This window comes from Nycticebus coucang, chromosome 14, assembly GCF_027406575.1.
Source record: "Nycticebus coucang isolate mNycCou1 chromosome 14, mNycCou1.pri, whole genome shotgun sequence".
NCBI classification, from domain to species: domain Eukaryota; kingdom Metazoa; phylum Chordata; class Mammalia; order Primates; family Lorisidae; genus Nycticebus; species Nycticebus coucang.
In genome coordinates, this window is record NC_069793.1 from 17,809,284 (window position 1) to 17,824,277 (window position 14,994).

At 42.6% G+C, this 14,994-nt stretch overlaps 2 pseudogenes; both read left to right on the forward strand.

Moving 5' to 3' along the window:
* Positions 1–239: 239 nt before the first annotated feature.
* On the forward strand, positions 240–1,409 carry LOC128565351 (SWI/SNF-related matrix-associated actin-dependent regulator of chromatin subfamily E member 1-like; annotated as a pseudogene).
* Positions 1,410–10,569: 9,160 nt separating this feature from the next.
* LOC128565349 (aurora kinase A-like) lies at positions 10,570–11,843 on the forward strand (annotated as a pseudogene).
* Positions 11,844–14,994: the final 3,151 nt, after the last annotated feature.

The following is a 14,994-nucleotide window of genomic DNA, read 5'->3' on the forward strand; positions in this document are numbered from 1 at the left end:
TCAAACTCTTGGGCTCAAGCAATTCTCTTACCTCAGCCTCCCAAGTAGGTGAGACTATAGGCACCCACCACAACACCTGACTATTTTTAGAGACGGGGTCTTGCTCTTGTTCAGGCTGGTCTGGAACCTTGAGCTCAGGCAATCCACCCACCTTAGCCTACAGATTCATTCTTAAGGAACTGAGAACTTAATCTTCCAAAATATCAGAAAGAACCTCTTAAGCCCCACCTCCCACCCTAGCTCCTGCAACACAAATGCCCAGCACACCAGGGTTTGTGGAACCAGTCACCACAATCCAGTCACCACACCTACAGTGATAGGCTAGGGAGGAACCTGGGCACCAACAGCCCGGACACAGCAGCCTCTGGCCTTATGATTCCAAAGCCACCAGATAAGCCTCTGATGCCCTACATGAGGTATAGCAGAAAAGCCTGGGATCAAGTAAAGGCTTCTAACCCTGACTTACAGTTGTGGGAGATTAGCAAGATTATTGGTAGCATGTGGAGAGATCTTGCTGATGAAGAGAAACAAGAGTACTTAAATGAATGTGGAGCAGAAAAGATAGAGTACAATGAATCTATGGAGGTCTATTGTAATTGCCCCACGTACCTTGCTTACATAAATGCAAAAAGTCGTGCAGAAGCTGCTTTAGAGCAAGAAAGCTGACAGAGACAGTCTCGCACGGAGAAAGGAGAACCTGACAGGAACATTCAGCTTGCTGAGGATCCAGAGGATTATGATGATGGCTTTTCACTGAAGCATACAGCCACTGCCCGTTTCCAGAGAAACCACTGCCTCATCAGTGAAATCCTCAGAGTGTGGTGCCAGACGTTCGGTCCATTGTCGCAACAGCTAGGATGCTGGTTCTCAAATGACAGGTCCAGTCTCTAAGGGTTCATCTGGGAAAACTGGAAGCTAAACAACTTCAAATGGAGGAACAACATGGGGAAAAGAAGAGGAAATTTCTGGAAAGCACAGATTGATTTAATAATGAACTCAAAAGGTTGTGCGGCCTGAGATAGAAGTGGATATGGAGAAGATGGCCGTGTGGACTGCACAGGCAGAGGAGCAGGCCCGCAGGAGGCAGTAGAGGGAGGAGGAGGCCACCAGGCAGGCCCAGCGCACTCAGAGCAGCGTCGTCCCCGAGGAGGAGCAAGCGGCCAGCAAACCTGAGGAAAAGAAAGACGAGAACATTCCAAACAGGGGAGACACACCTTGAAGAAACGACAGAGAGCGAACAGAATGCTGAAGAAGGCACATCAACTCCTGCTGACAAGGAGACTGGGCAGGAGGGGTCGATGGGATGGCAGAGGAAGGAACCAGTGACAGCAATACCGGCACAGAGAGCACAGTGCCGCCGTGCAGGGCCACCAACAGATCCCACTCCAGAAGACGAGACAAAAGAATAAATGCTGCCTTGTTTTATGTGTTCTAAATGCTTTTTTAAATGTACAACTGTTTTGTTTTTTAAGAGACAACATCTCACTTTATGGCCCTCGGTAGAGTGCTGTGGCATCACAGCTCACAGCAACCTCCAACTCCTGGGCTTAGGCGATTCTCTTGCCTCAGCCTCCCAAATAGCTGGGACTACAGGCGCCCTCCACAATGCCCGGCTATTTTTTGTTGCAATTTGGCCAGGGCTGGGTTCGAACCCGCCACCCTTGGTATATGGGGCTGGCAGCCACAGGCGCCGCCCAAACAACTGTTTTATGGTTTAACAAAGTACTGATTCATGCTGCAACATGGAAAAACCTTGACAACATTATGCTAAGAAAAAACCCTAATATAATCTAGCAAGGGGGAGAGGAGGGCAATTGGGAGGAATCTCATCTAATGTGCACAGTGTGAGGGTGTTCAGCAGTGCCCTGAGTGAAGAGCTCAACTACAACTTGAACTTTACCTTAGGAATCAAAACAATGTAATGTGAACATCTGTACCCTCATATTTGTAATAAAAAATTAAAAAGAACTGGGCGGCGCCTGTGGCTCAGTCGGTAAGGCGCTGGCCCCATATACCGAGGGTGGCGGGTTCAAACCCGGCCCCGGCCAAACTGCAACCAAAAAATAGCCGGGCGTTGTGGCGGGCGCCTGTAGTCCCAGCTACTCGGGAGGCTGAGGCAAGAGAATCACTTAAGCCCAGGAGTCGGAGGTTGCTGTGAGCTGTGTGAGGCCACGGCACTCTACTGAAGGCCAAAAAGTGAGACTCTGTCTCTACAAAAAAAAAAAAAAAAAAAATTAAAAAGAACTATGCTAAGTTAAAGAAGCTAGACAAAAATGACCGCATAGGTTATGATGCTATTTACAGGAAATGTTCAGAATAGGCAAATCTATGGAAACATAAAGTAGATTACTAGGTAGTTTCCATAGGCTGAGGAGGGAGAAATGGGGAGTGATTGCTAATGGGTATGAATCTTCTTTGGGGAGTGATAACTATGTTCTAAAATAAGATTGTGATGACAGTTGCAAACTTATGTGAATATACTTAAACCATTGAATTGTACATTGTAGAGGGGTAAATTTTTTTTTTGAGACAGTTTCATTATGTCACCCTCAGTAGAGTGCTGTGGTGTCATAGCTCACAGCAACCTCAAATTCTTGGGCTTTGGGTGATTCTCTTGCCTCAGCCTCCCAAGTAGCTGGGACTATAGGTGCCCACCACAGTGCTGGGCTATTTTTTTTGTTGTAGTTGTCATTGTTGTTTAGCAGGTCCGGGCAATGTTCAAACCTGCCAGCCCCAGTATATGTGGCTGGTGCCTTAGCTGCTAAGGTACAGGCACTGAGCCAAGGGGTGAATTTTATGGTGTGTAAATTATAACTTAAAGCTGGTTAAAATGGCTTATAGGTGACACTGTGTGCCAGTGTACCTCATTTTGCATCACACCAGGAAACACTTTATGCCTAATTGTCCCTATTAGCATCAAGTAATGCTAAGATTGAACTCTTGAGTCAGGGTGGGAACAACTGATAAAAACTATATTGTTAACAAGTGCTTTAGAAAATTTATCTATTTGACAGGAATACTACTACCTGATAAGGATCTCATGAGGATCACATTAGGATATATGTGAAATATTTAGTAAATCATAAATATTGTTGGTAGAATAATGGCTCTCAAAAAAAATGTCCATGTACTAATCCCTGGAGCCTGTGAATATACTGTATAGTTCAGAGTTAATAGTAACTTTGTTATTAAGTTTGAGGACCTAGAGATGGGGAGATTATTCTGGATTATCCAGGTGGGCATAACCTAATCACATAAATCCTTAAAAGCAGAGAACCTTTCCAGTTGAGATTACAGAGAGATGTAACGTTCCTGGCCTTGAAGGTAGAGGAAGGGGGCCAAGGAATATGGTGGCCTCTCAAAGCTAGAAAAGAGAAGAAAATAGATTCTCCCTTAGAGTTTCCAGGAATAGGGCAGCCCTGCTGACACCTTTATTTTAGCCAGTAAGACCCACGCTGGACTTCTGACCCCCATAAATGTGAAATAATAAATTAACACTGGAAAAAAGCCACACACCCTGTCTCTCTGGGCAACCAGAGGAGGCCAGGCATCTTCTCAGGTGGCAACCACTGCAGAACAGATCTGGGACAGAAACCCAGGCCCCATGAGTAAAGGGTTTGCTGAGGCGGTACCGGCCTAGGTGGAGTGTGGGGACTAGAAAATGCACAGGCAGTGTTGGCTGACACCCAGGGTGGGGCTGACCCGGAGGACTGCTTTTCTGAGCCTAAGACGCACCTGGCCCTCAGGGGATTGTCAGCCAAGACAAAGGAGTGCAGGAGGCTAGAACTGACAGCTAACGGAGCTGCGAATACAAACCTTTGCAGCAGCAAAGATAGGGCCTGAGGTGCAGGTTCTGAGAACTCAAAACAGCTTCTCTTCTGCAGGGGAATTTAGCCGGGACAGAAACAAATTCCGCAAAGTTGTTCTGTTGGGTCAGTAACATCAATCAGTGGTGGGGCTGGAACTGAGTGAACAACCCCCCAGCCACCATCAAGCGCCTGAGGTTGTCAGGCCTCACCTCTCCCTGCTGGATAGAGGCAGAGAGCAGTGGCCTGGCTGAGCAGATATAGATTTCCTTGTGATTCAGGCAGGTGCAAACCCCTGGAGTATCTGCTCATTGGAGGCAACTAGGTCACAGCCCTGTGGGGCTATCAGTGACTGGGTGTGACAGAGGTGCAAGGTGGGGAAGGAGGCATCAACCTTCCCAGACTAATCTATTTGCTGGGTGGGTCCTCCTGACTTCATGGAGCACGAGAGCAAGTCATATTTTAGTTGTCAGCAGACCCCTGTGAAGTAGTTGCCAGAGACCTTTTAAACTCTCCCACGTGATTGAGGCAATTGAGACAATTGATTTGGATCTTTTGAACTGAGCCAATCAACTGAGGACTAGTGGTGCCCTGGGTGTGCGGTTGTAGGAAGGTTTGATTTTCCTTTTCCAATCGTTATCTGTGCGGGGTGGGGTGACTTAATTGCTGGTATTTCTCCACAGCTGAGACTTCAACCCAGAGTAACTGTTTCACTAGGGTTGGACAGAGACTAGCTGAAAACAAACCACTTAGCCCCATCACACCAAACAGGTCCCCAGTTTCGGGCTGTAGCACTGTACAGGTCCTCAACAAAGCTCCAGGGGAAAAGTCAAATAGTGTAAAATAGTAATAGGGCAGAATCAGCAGAAAAACTTGGGTAACATGAATCAACCCCCCAAGGAAAGATATGGCAGATGTAACTGAAGATCCCATTAATAAACAGCTGGCCAAGATGTCAGAAATAGAATTCAGAATTTGGATTGCAAAGCCCTGGAGAGATTAATAGAATGGAGGAAAATTTGGAATTAGAAATTCGAGGAGCAATTCAAAAGTTGTCTCAAGAATTTAACGAATTTAAAGACAAAATCACCACAGATTTTGATGCACTGAAGCAAGAATTTGCAGCTCTCAAAGATCTAAAAAATACAGTAGAATCCCTCAGTAACAGCGTGGAGCAAGCAGAAGAAAGGATTTCTGACATTGAAGACAAAGCTTTTTAACGCTCTCAAACTCTCAAAGAGGAAGAGAAATGGAGAGCAAAAATGGATCATTCTTTCAGAGAGCTCTGGGATAATTCGAAGAAGGCTAATATCCACCTCATTGGAATCCCTGAAAGTGGCCTTGCAAGGCACAGAGGCCCTTCTCCATGAAATTATGAAAGAGAATTTTCCAGACATGCCAAGAGATTCTGAAATTCAGATAGCAGACAGTTTCAGAACCCCAGCACAACTCAGTCCAAATAAGACATCCCCCGGGCATATCATAATTAACTTCACTAAAGTTAATATGAAGGAGAACATTCTGAAAGCAGTCAGACATAAGAAATCCATTACCTACAAAAGGAAGAATATTAGAATGACTGCAGATCTCCCTGCTGAAACTTTTCAAGCCAGAAGATGGTCATCGACTTTTAATCTCCTAAAACAAAATAACTTTCAACCCCAGATCCTGTATCCAGCTCACTGAAAGTGAGTTTCATTTATGATGGAGAAATTAAATACTTTAATGACATTCATATGTTGAAGAAATTTGCCATAACCAAACCAGCTCTTTAGGATATTCTCAGACCTGTCCTCCATAATGGCCAGCCCAATCCTCTACCACAAAAGTAAACTCACTCAGAAACTTCAGATCGAACTCCAACTTCCACAGTGGCAAAAGGATTAAAAATGTCCTCTGGACTTTCGAAAAACTCGATACCCAAAATTTTACCAGACCTATCAATATTCTCCATTAATGTGAACGGCTTAAACTGTCCTCTAAAGAGGGACAGGTTAGCTGACTGGATACAAAAACTCAGGCCAGATATTTGCTGCATACAAGAGTCACATCTTGCCTTAAAAAATAAATATAGACTCAGGGTGAAAGGATGGTTGTACATATTTCAGGCAAATGGTAATCAGAAAAAAGCAGGTGTTGCAATTCTATTTGCAGACACAATAGGCTTTAAACCAACAAAAGTAAGGAAGGATAAGAATGGTCACTTCATACTTGTTAAGGGTAATACTCAATATGATGAGATTTCAATTATTAATATTTATGCACCAAACCAGAATGCACCTCAATTTATAAGAGAAACTCTAACAGACATGAGCAACTTGATTTCCTCGTGCTCCATAATAGAGATTTCAACACTCCTTTGGCAGTGTTGGATCGATCCTCCATTAAGAAGCTGAACAAAGAAATTTTAGATTTAAACCTAACCATATAACATTTGGATTTAGCAGACATCTACAGAACATTTCATCCCAATAAAACTGAATACACATACTTCTCATCAGCCCACAGAACATACTCCAAAATCGATCACATCTTAGGTCACAAGTCTAACTTCAGTAAATTTAAAGGAATAGAAATTATTCCTTGCATCTTCTTGGACCACCATGTAATAAAAGTTGAACTCAGTAACAATAGGAATCTGCATACTCATACAAAAACATTGAAGTTAAATAACCTTATGCTGAATGATAGCTGGGTCATAGATGAGATTAAGAAGGAAATTGCCAAATTTTTGGAACAAAACGACAATGAAGACACGAATTATCAGAACCTCTGAGATACCGCAAAGGCAGTCCTAAGAGGGAAATTTATACCACTGCAAGCCTGCCTCAAGAGAACGGAAAGAGAGGAAGTTGACAACTTAATGGGACATCTCAAGCAACTGGAAAAGGAAGAACATTCCAACCCCAAACCCAGTAGAAGAAAAGAAATAACCAAAATTAGAGCAGAATTAAATGAAATTGAAAACAAAAGAATTATACAACAGATCAATAAATCAAAAAGTTGGTTTTTTGAAATGGTCAATAAAATAGATAAACCTTTGGCTAACCTAACCAGGAAAAAAAGAGTAAAATCTCTAATCTCATCAATCAGAAATGACAAAGACAAAATAACAACAGACTCCTCAGAAATTCAAAAAATCCTTAATGAATATTACAAAAAACTTTATTCTCAGAAATATGAAAATATGAAGGAAATTGACCAATACTTGGAAGCATGTCACCTTCCAAGACTTAGCCAGAATCAAGTGGAAATGTTGAACAGGCCAATATCAAGTTCTGAAATAGCATCAACCATACGAAATCTCCCTAAAAAGAAAAGCCCAGGACCAGATGGCTTCATGTCAGAATTCTATCAAACCTTTAAAGATTTAGCAGACATCCACAGAACATTTCATCCCAATAAAACTGAATACACATACTTCTCATCAGCCCACAGAACATACTCCAAAATCAATCACATCTTAGGTCACAAGTCTAACTTCAGTAAATTTAGTACCTATATTATTAGGTACTAGTACCTATATTACTAAACCCATTCCAAAATATAGAAAAAGAAGTAAGACTACTCAACACATTCTATGAAGCAAACATCACCCTGATCCCCCAAACAGGAAAAGACCCAAAAAGAAAAGAAAATTATAGACCAATATCACTAATGAATATAGATGCAAAAATATTCAACAAGATCCTAACAAACAGAATCCAGCAACACATCAAACAAATTATACATCACGACCAAGTCGGTTTTAGCCCAGGGTCTCAAGGCTGGTTCAATATACATAAATCTGTAAGTATAATTCAGCACATAAACTGATTCTCTCAATTGATGCAGAAAAAGGTTTTGATAATATCCAGCATTCCTTCATGATCAGAACACTTAAGAAAATTGGCATAGAAGGGACATTTCTTAAACTGATAGAGGCCATCTACAGCAAACCCACAGCCAATATCGTATTGAATGGAGTTAAATTGAAATCATTTCCACTTACATCAGGAACCAGACAAGGCTGCTCATTGTCTCCAGTGCTCTTTAACATTGTAACGGAAGTTTTAACCATCACAATTAGGGAAGAAAAAGCAATCAAGGGTATCCATATAGGGTGAGAAGAGATCAAACTTTTGCTCTTCGGAGATGATATGATTGTATATTTGGAAAACACCAGGGATTCTACTATAAAACTCTTACAAGTGATCAAGGAATACAGCAGCATCTCAGGTTACAAAATCAACATTCATAAATCGGTAGCCTTTATATATACCAACAATAGTCAAGCTGAAAAAGCAGTTAATGACTCTATTCCATTCACAGTAGTGCCAAAGAAGATGAAATAGTTGGAAGTTTATCTAACAAAGGACATGAAAGATCTCTATAAAGAGAACTATGAAACTCTAAGAAAAGAAATAGCTGAAAATGTTAACAAATGGAAAAACATACCATGCTCATGGCTCGGAAGAATCAACATTGTTAAAATGTCCATACTACCCAAAGTAATATACAATTTTAATGCAATCCCTATTAAAGTTCTACTGTCATACTTTAAAGATCTTGAAAAAATAATACTTCATTTTATATGGAATCAGAAAAAACCTCGAATAGCCAAAACATTACTCAGAAATAAAAACAAAGCAGGAGGAATCATGCTACCGGAACTCAGACTATACTATAAATCATTATTGATCAAAACAGCATGGTACTGGAACAAAAACAGAGAAGTAGATGTCTGGAACAGAATAAAGAACCAAGAGATTAACCCACCTACTTACCGTTATCTGATCTTTGATAAGCCAATTAAAAACATTCAGTGGGGGAAAGATTCCCTATTTAACAAATGGTGCTGGGTGAACTGGCTGGCAATCTGTAGAAGATTGAAACTGGACCCACACCTTTCACCATTAACTAAGATAGACTCTCCCTGGATTAAAGATTTAAACTTAAGACATGAAACTATAAAAATACTAGAAGAGAGTGTAGGGAAAACCCTTGAAGAAATCGGTCTGGGCATGTATTTTATGAGGAGGACCCCCCGGGGGAATTGAAGCAGCTTCAAAAATACACTACTGGGACCTGATCAAACTAAAAAGCTTCTGCACAGCCAAGAACACAGTAAGCAAAACAAGCAAACAGCCCTCATAATGGGAGAAGATATTTGCAGGTTATGTCTCTGACAAAGGTTTAGTAACCAGAATCTACAGAGAACTCAAACGTATTAGCAAGAAAAGAACAAGTGATCCCATCTCAGGCTGGGCAAGGGACTTGAAGAGAAACTTCTCTGAAGAAGACAGGTGCACAGCCTACAGACATATGAAAAAATGCTCATCATCCTTAATCATCGGAGAAATGCAAATCAAAACTACTTTGAGATATCATCTAACTCCAGTAAGATTAGCCCATATCACAAAATCCCAAAACCAGAGATGTTGACACGGAGGTGGAGAAAAGGGAACACTTCTACACTGCTGGTGGGAATGCAAATTAATACATTCCTTTTGGAAAGATGTTTGGAGAACACTTTGAGATCTAAAAATAGATCTGCCATTCAATCCTATAATTCCTCTACTAGGTACCCTGTTTCTCCGAAAATAAGACAGTGTCTTATTTTAAGGTGTGCTCCCAAAGATGTGCTAGGTCTTATTTTCAGGAGACATCTTATCTTTCCTGTAAGTAGGTCTTGTTTTCGGAGGATGTCTTATTTTCGGGGAAACGGGGTATATACCCAGAAGACCAAAAATCACATTATAACAAAGATATTTGTACCAGAATGTTTTTTTTGTTTGTTTGTTTTTTAGAGACAGAGTCTCACTTTCTCACCCTCAGTAGAGTGCTATGGCGTCACACAGCTCACAGCAACCTCCAGCTTCTGGGCTTAGGCAATTCACTTGCCTCAGCCTCCCAAGTAGCTGGGACTACAGGCGCCCGTCACAATGCCCAGCTATTTTATGTTGCAGTTTGGCCGGGGCTGGGTTTGAACCCACCACCCTTGGTATATGGGGCCGGCGCCCTAATCACTGAGCCACAGGCGCCGCCCTGTACCAGAATGTTTATTGCAGCCCAATTCATAATTGCTAAGTCATGTAAAAAGCCCAAGTGCCCACTGATCCATGAATGGATTAATAAATTGTGGTATATGTACACCATGGAATATTATACAGCCTTAAAGAAAGATGGAGATTTTACCTCTTTCATGTTTACGTGGATGGAGCTGGAACATATTCTTCTTAGTAAAGTATCTCAAGAATTGAAGAAAAAGTATCCAATGTACTCAGTCCTATTATGAAACTAATTTATAGCTTTCATATGAAAGCTATAACCCAGCTATAACCTAAGAATATGGGGAAGGGGGAGAGGGAGGAGAGGGAGTGGGGTGAGGGATGGGCAGAGGGAGGGTTATTGGTGGGATTACACCTGCGGTGCATCTTACAAGGGTACATGTGAAACTTAGTAAATGTAGAATATAAATGTCTTAACACAATAACCTGGAAAATGCCAGGAAGGCTATGTTAACCAGTGTGATGAAAATGTGTCGAACGGTCTATAAAACCAGTGTATGGTGCCCCATGATCGCATTAATGTACACAGCTATGATTTAAAAAAAAAATTAATTAATTAATTAATACTGTTTAAGTCACTGAATCTGTGGTACTTTATTACAGCAGCAATAGAAAACTCATACAATAAAGCATACAGAATTCTAATAAAAAGATCTAATATGTATGCATATACAAGGGAAGTAGTTCAATACAGTAACTACCCCAGCCTAAACCATGGTACAAGAACAGTTACATAGTAACAGGGCTGAGAGCTCAGAGGACTCAGGGACTTGGATCTGAAGCATCATGGACAGATCAAAAGAAAACTACATTTTAGGGCTTGTTAAGGCCACAGTTCTACTTGATGGTCCAAAACGCGTTCCAGTGACCCAGTAGTTTTCCGGTCAGAATCCGTTACCTGCGAGTAGTGGTCAGGCTCAGTGGGTCCTGTGCCCTTCAAATTCCTCCCAGCGCATTCCTTCTCAAGCACAAAAGCTTATCTCCAGCCACAAACCAGTTCAGAATCATACGCAGAAGCAATTACAGGCAACCAGTGTACCTCATCCTGTCTCTAAGCCACTGAATGACACCCAGAAGAGCCAGCAACCCCAGCCAGCAGCACCTGGAAATAAACCTGAGGAAGAAGTGACATCAAAACAGAAAAATGAAGAATCAAAAAAAACGGCAATGGGCTTTGGAAGATTTTGAAATTGGTCACCTGCTGGGTAAAGGAAAGTTTGGTAATGTTTCTTTGGCAAGAGAAAAGCAAAGCAAGTTTATCGTGGCTCTTAAAGTGCTGTTTAAAGCTCAGCTGGAAAAAGCAGGAGTGGAGCATCAGCTCAGAAGAGAAGTGGAAATACAGTCCCATCTTCAGCATCCTAATATTCTCAGACTGTATGGTTATTTCCATGATGCCACCAGAGTTCACCTAATTCTAGAATATGCCCCACTTGGAACAGTCTATAGAGAACTCCAGAAACTTTCAAAGTTTGATGAGCAGAGAACTGCTACTTACATCACAGAATTGGCAAATGCCCTGTCTTACTGCCATTCAAAGAGAGTTATTCATAGAGACATTAAGCCAGAGAACCTGCTGCTGGGATCACCTGGATAGCTTAAGATTGCAGATTTTGGCTGGTCGGTTCATGCTCCATCCTCCAGGAGAACCACTCTCTGTGGCACCCTGGACTACCTGCCCCCGAGATGACTGAAGGTCGGATGCACGATGAGAAGGTAGACCTCTGGAGCCTGGGAGTTCTATGCTATAAATTTTTAGTTGGGAAGCTTCCTTTTGAGGCAAACACCAAGAGAACTACAAAAGAATATCACGGATTGAATTCACATTTCCTAAATTTGTAACAGAGGGAGCCAGAGACCTTATTTCAAGACTGTTGAAGCATAATCCAAGCCAGAGGCTGACTCTCAGAGAAGTACTTGAATACCCCTGATCAAGGCAAATTCATCAAAACCATCAAGTAGCCAAAACAAAGAATCTAATAGCAAATAGTCTTAGGAATCATGTAGGGGGAGAAATCCTTGAGCCAGGCTGCTGTACAATGTCAGGAACATGCTACTGAAATCTATTTTTAGTATTGACGGCCTTCATCAATCTACAGCACTATAGGAAATGTTTCTTACTGAGCAGGCAGGGCCTCTGCCTCTCTATTCAGAAAGCTCCATGTTCGTAAACCTGACACTGAAGTGAATGTAGCCATGAGAATAATGCTACTTTACTGGTTTACTTTACGCAGCCTGCGACAGCCCTGGTGTCCTTGTAGGAGATGCGCTGATTCTGGTTGTGGGGAAGTGAGCATTTGTCCTGACTCGATCAGTTAAGGAGCTGTGCAATAATCTTCCAAGTACCTGGAGTGAGTATATAATTTATTGGGTGTCCAAGCTCAGTAAAGCTGTTGAAATTAATGTGATCCCTTTAAATGTTAAAGGTTTTATATAGATTTGTGTCTTCTCCCACGGCAGTCCCTTCGGAGTGGCCTCAGTGTGTCAGGCCTGGTTGGGTTTCAAGTCCTCCTTAACCACTGATCTCCCATGAGATGTTGTAAAATAGGAGCACATGCTACCTCCACTGCAGGACTTGGCTTGGGATATACAAGACCCATGTGTCTAAGAGCTGTTAAGGGGTTATTTTTTATTATATCGGCATGTGTGTAAACTATATATGCAAATAAATAAATATATATCTATTTAGAAAAAAATAAAATAAATAAATAAATAAAAATAGGAACTAAGATAGTGCCCGTGACTCAGCGGGTAGGGCACCGGCCACATACACTGAAGCTGTCAGGTTTGAACCCATCCTGGGCCAGCTAAAACAACAATGATAATTTCAACAAAAAAAGTGGCTGCATGTTGTGGCGGGCACCTGTAGTTCCAGCTATTAGGGAGGCTGAGGAAAGAGAATCGCTTAAGCCCAAGAGTTTGAGGTTGCTGTGAGTTGTGATGCCACAGCACTCTACAGAGGGTGACATAGTGAAACTGTCTCAAGGCCTGGTGGCTCATGCCTGCAATCCTAGAACTCTGAGAGGCTAAGGAGGGTGGATTGCTTGAGTTCAGTAGTTTGAGACCAGCCCGAGAGTGAGACCCTGTCTCTAAAAAAAAAAATAGCCAGACATTGTGATAGGCACCTATAGTCTCAGGTACTTAGGAGGCTGAGGCAAGAGGATTGCTTGAGCCCAAGAGTTTGTGGTTGCTGTGAGCTATGACACCACAGCACTCAACACAGGGAGACAGAGTGAGACTTTGTCTCAAAAAAAGGACTAATTCTACTAAATTCTGCCTCACCTACTCAGGCAGCTTCAATTTCTGCTAGAGTCCTTTAAGCATTTCTGGGAGTACCTAGGGAGTGTCTGTGTTCATGAAATAATCTTCATATGAAACAATCTATTCCCAAGCAATCTAGGTAACTCTACCAGGTAAGAATTGTTGTGCTGGCCAGGCTCCAGGCTTTTTAGGGAACCACTCTGCTCGACTGGACATGAGTTTTAGCCATGCACTTACCCCATCCCTATGGCCACTACAGAGCTAGAGACTCTTTTTGTTGTTGCAGTTAGGCAGGGGCCAGCTTTGAACCCGCCAACCTCGGTATATGGGGCCGGTGCCCTACTCACTGAGTCATAGGCACCACCAGAGACTAGAGACTTTAAATAAGCAAATTTCTCTAGGGTCATTTGCACAGGGGAATAGTGGCTCCCTCTTCAATGTTTTGTAGAATTTGTGATGAACTTGGTCTCCTTTTCCTTTATTTATTTATTTATTTATTTTTTTTTTGACAGAGCCTCAACTTGTCACCCTGGGTAGAGTGCCATGGCATCACGGCTCACAGTAACCTCCCACTCCTGGGTTTAAGTGATTCTCTTACTTCAGCCTCCCAAGTAGCTGGGAGTACAGACACCCACCACAAGGCCTGGCTATTTTTTCTTTTTTTTGAGACAGAGTCTCACTTTATCACCCTCAGTAGAGTGCGATGGCGTCACAGCTCACAGCAACCTCCACAACTCCCGAGCTCAGGCGATTCTCTTGCCTCAGCCTCCCAAGTAGCTGGGACCACAGGCGCCCGCCACAGCGGCCAGCTATTTTTTTGCTGCAGTTTGACCAGGGCGGGGCGTTAGCCCGCCACCCTTGGTATATAGGGCCGGTGCCCTACCCACTGAGCCACAGGTGCCACCCTCCTTTTCCTTTTTTAGTCTTTTTTTTTTTTTTTTTTTGAGACAGAACCTCAAGCTGTCGCCCTGGGTAGAGTGCCATGGCATCACAGCTCACAGCAACCTCCAACTCCTGGGCTCAAGCGATTCTCCTGCCTCCCCCTCCCAAGTAGCTGAGACTACAGGCACCCGCCACAACGCCCGGCTACTTTTTGGTTGTAGCCATCATCGTTGTTTGGTGGGCCTGGGCTGGATTCAAACCCGCCAGCTCAGGTGTATGTGGCTGGCGCCTTAGCTGTTTGAGCCACAGGCACCGAGCCTTCGTTTTTAGTCTTCTACTCGTCTCCAAAGGCCTCAGATCCGAGTCCAGTGGCAGCTGGGGAGAGAGACAAATCATACTATACTCAAAATGATCCCTCCACTCAACTAAGTCCCACAGCATCAAATTGCTACAGGGTTTCCTCTCCCCTATAGCAAAATTGTTTCCCAAAACCCCTTAAAAATAGGTTTTCAGGATGAAAATTTTACCAGTTTGACAGATGTGTACGGATTTGACTAAATCCCATTTGGACTCAAGTTAGGCTCCCACAATATGAAGAAGGAAATGTACGAGTGGGACAAATAAGTGTTTCTCATTCAAGAAGGTTCTGGCATTTAAAGAAGGGAGATATAGTTAAATAGGGAGAACGCCCTTGAAAGTCAGGACAACAGAGAACCCCTGAAAGTTTTTAAGAAGAAACATAACAGTATAATTAGTATTTAGGAACACTTACCTCAGAGTGTATTTCTTTGTTTTTTGTTTTTTTCTTTTGTTGTTTGTTTTGAGACAAGAGTCTCCCTATGTCACCCTCAGTAGAGTGCTGTGGCATCATAGCTCCTCTTGGGCTTAAGTGATTCTCTCTCTTTTTTTTTTGAGACAGAGCCTCAAGCTGTCGCCCTGTGTAGAGTGCTGTGGCATCACAGTTCACAGCAACCTCCAACTCCTAGGCTCAATCGATT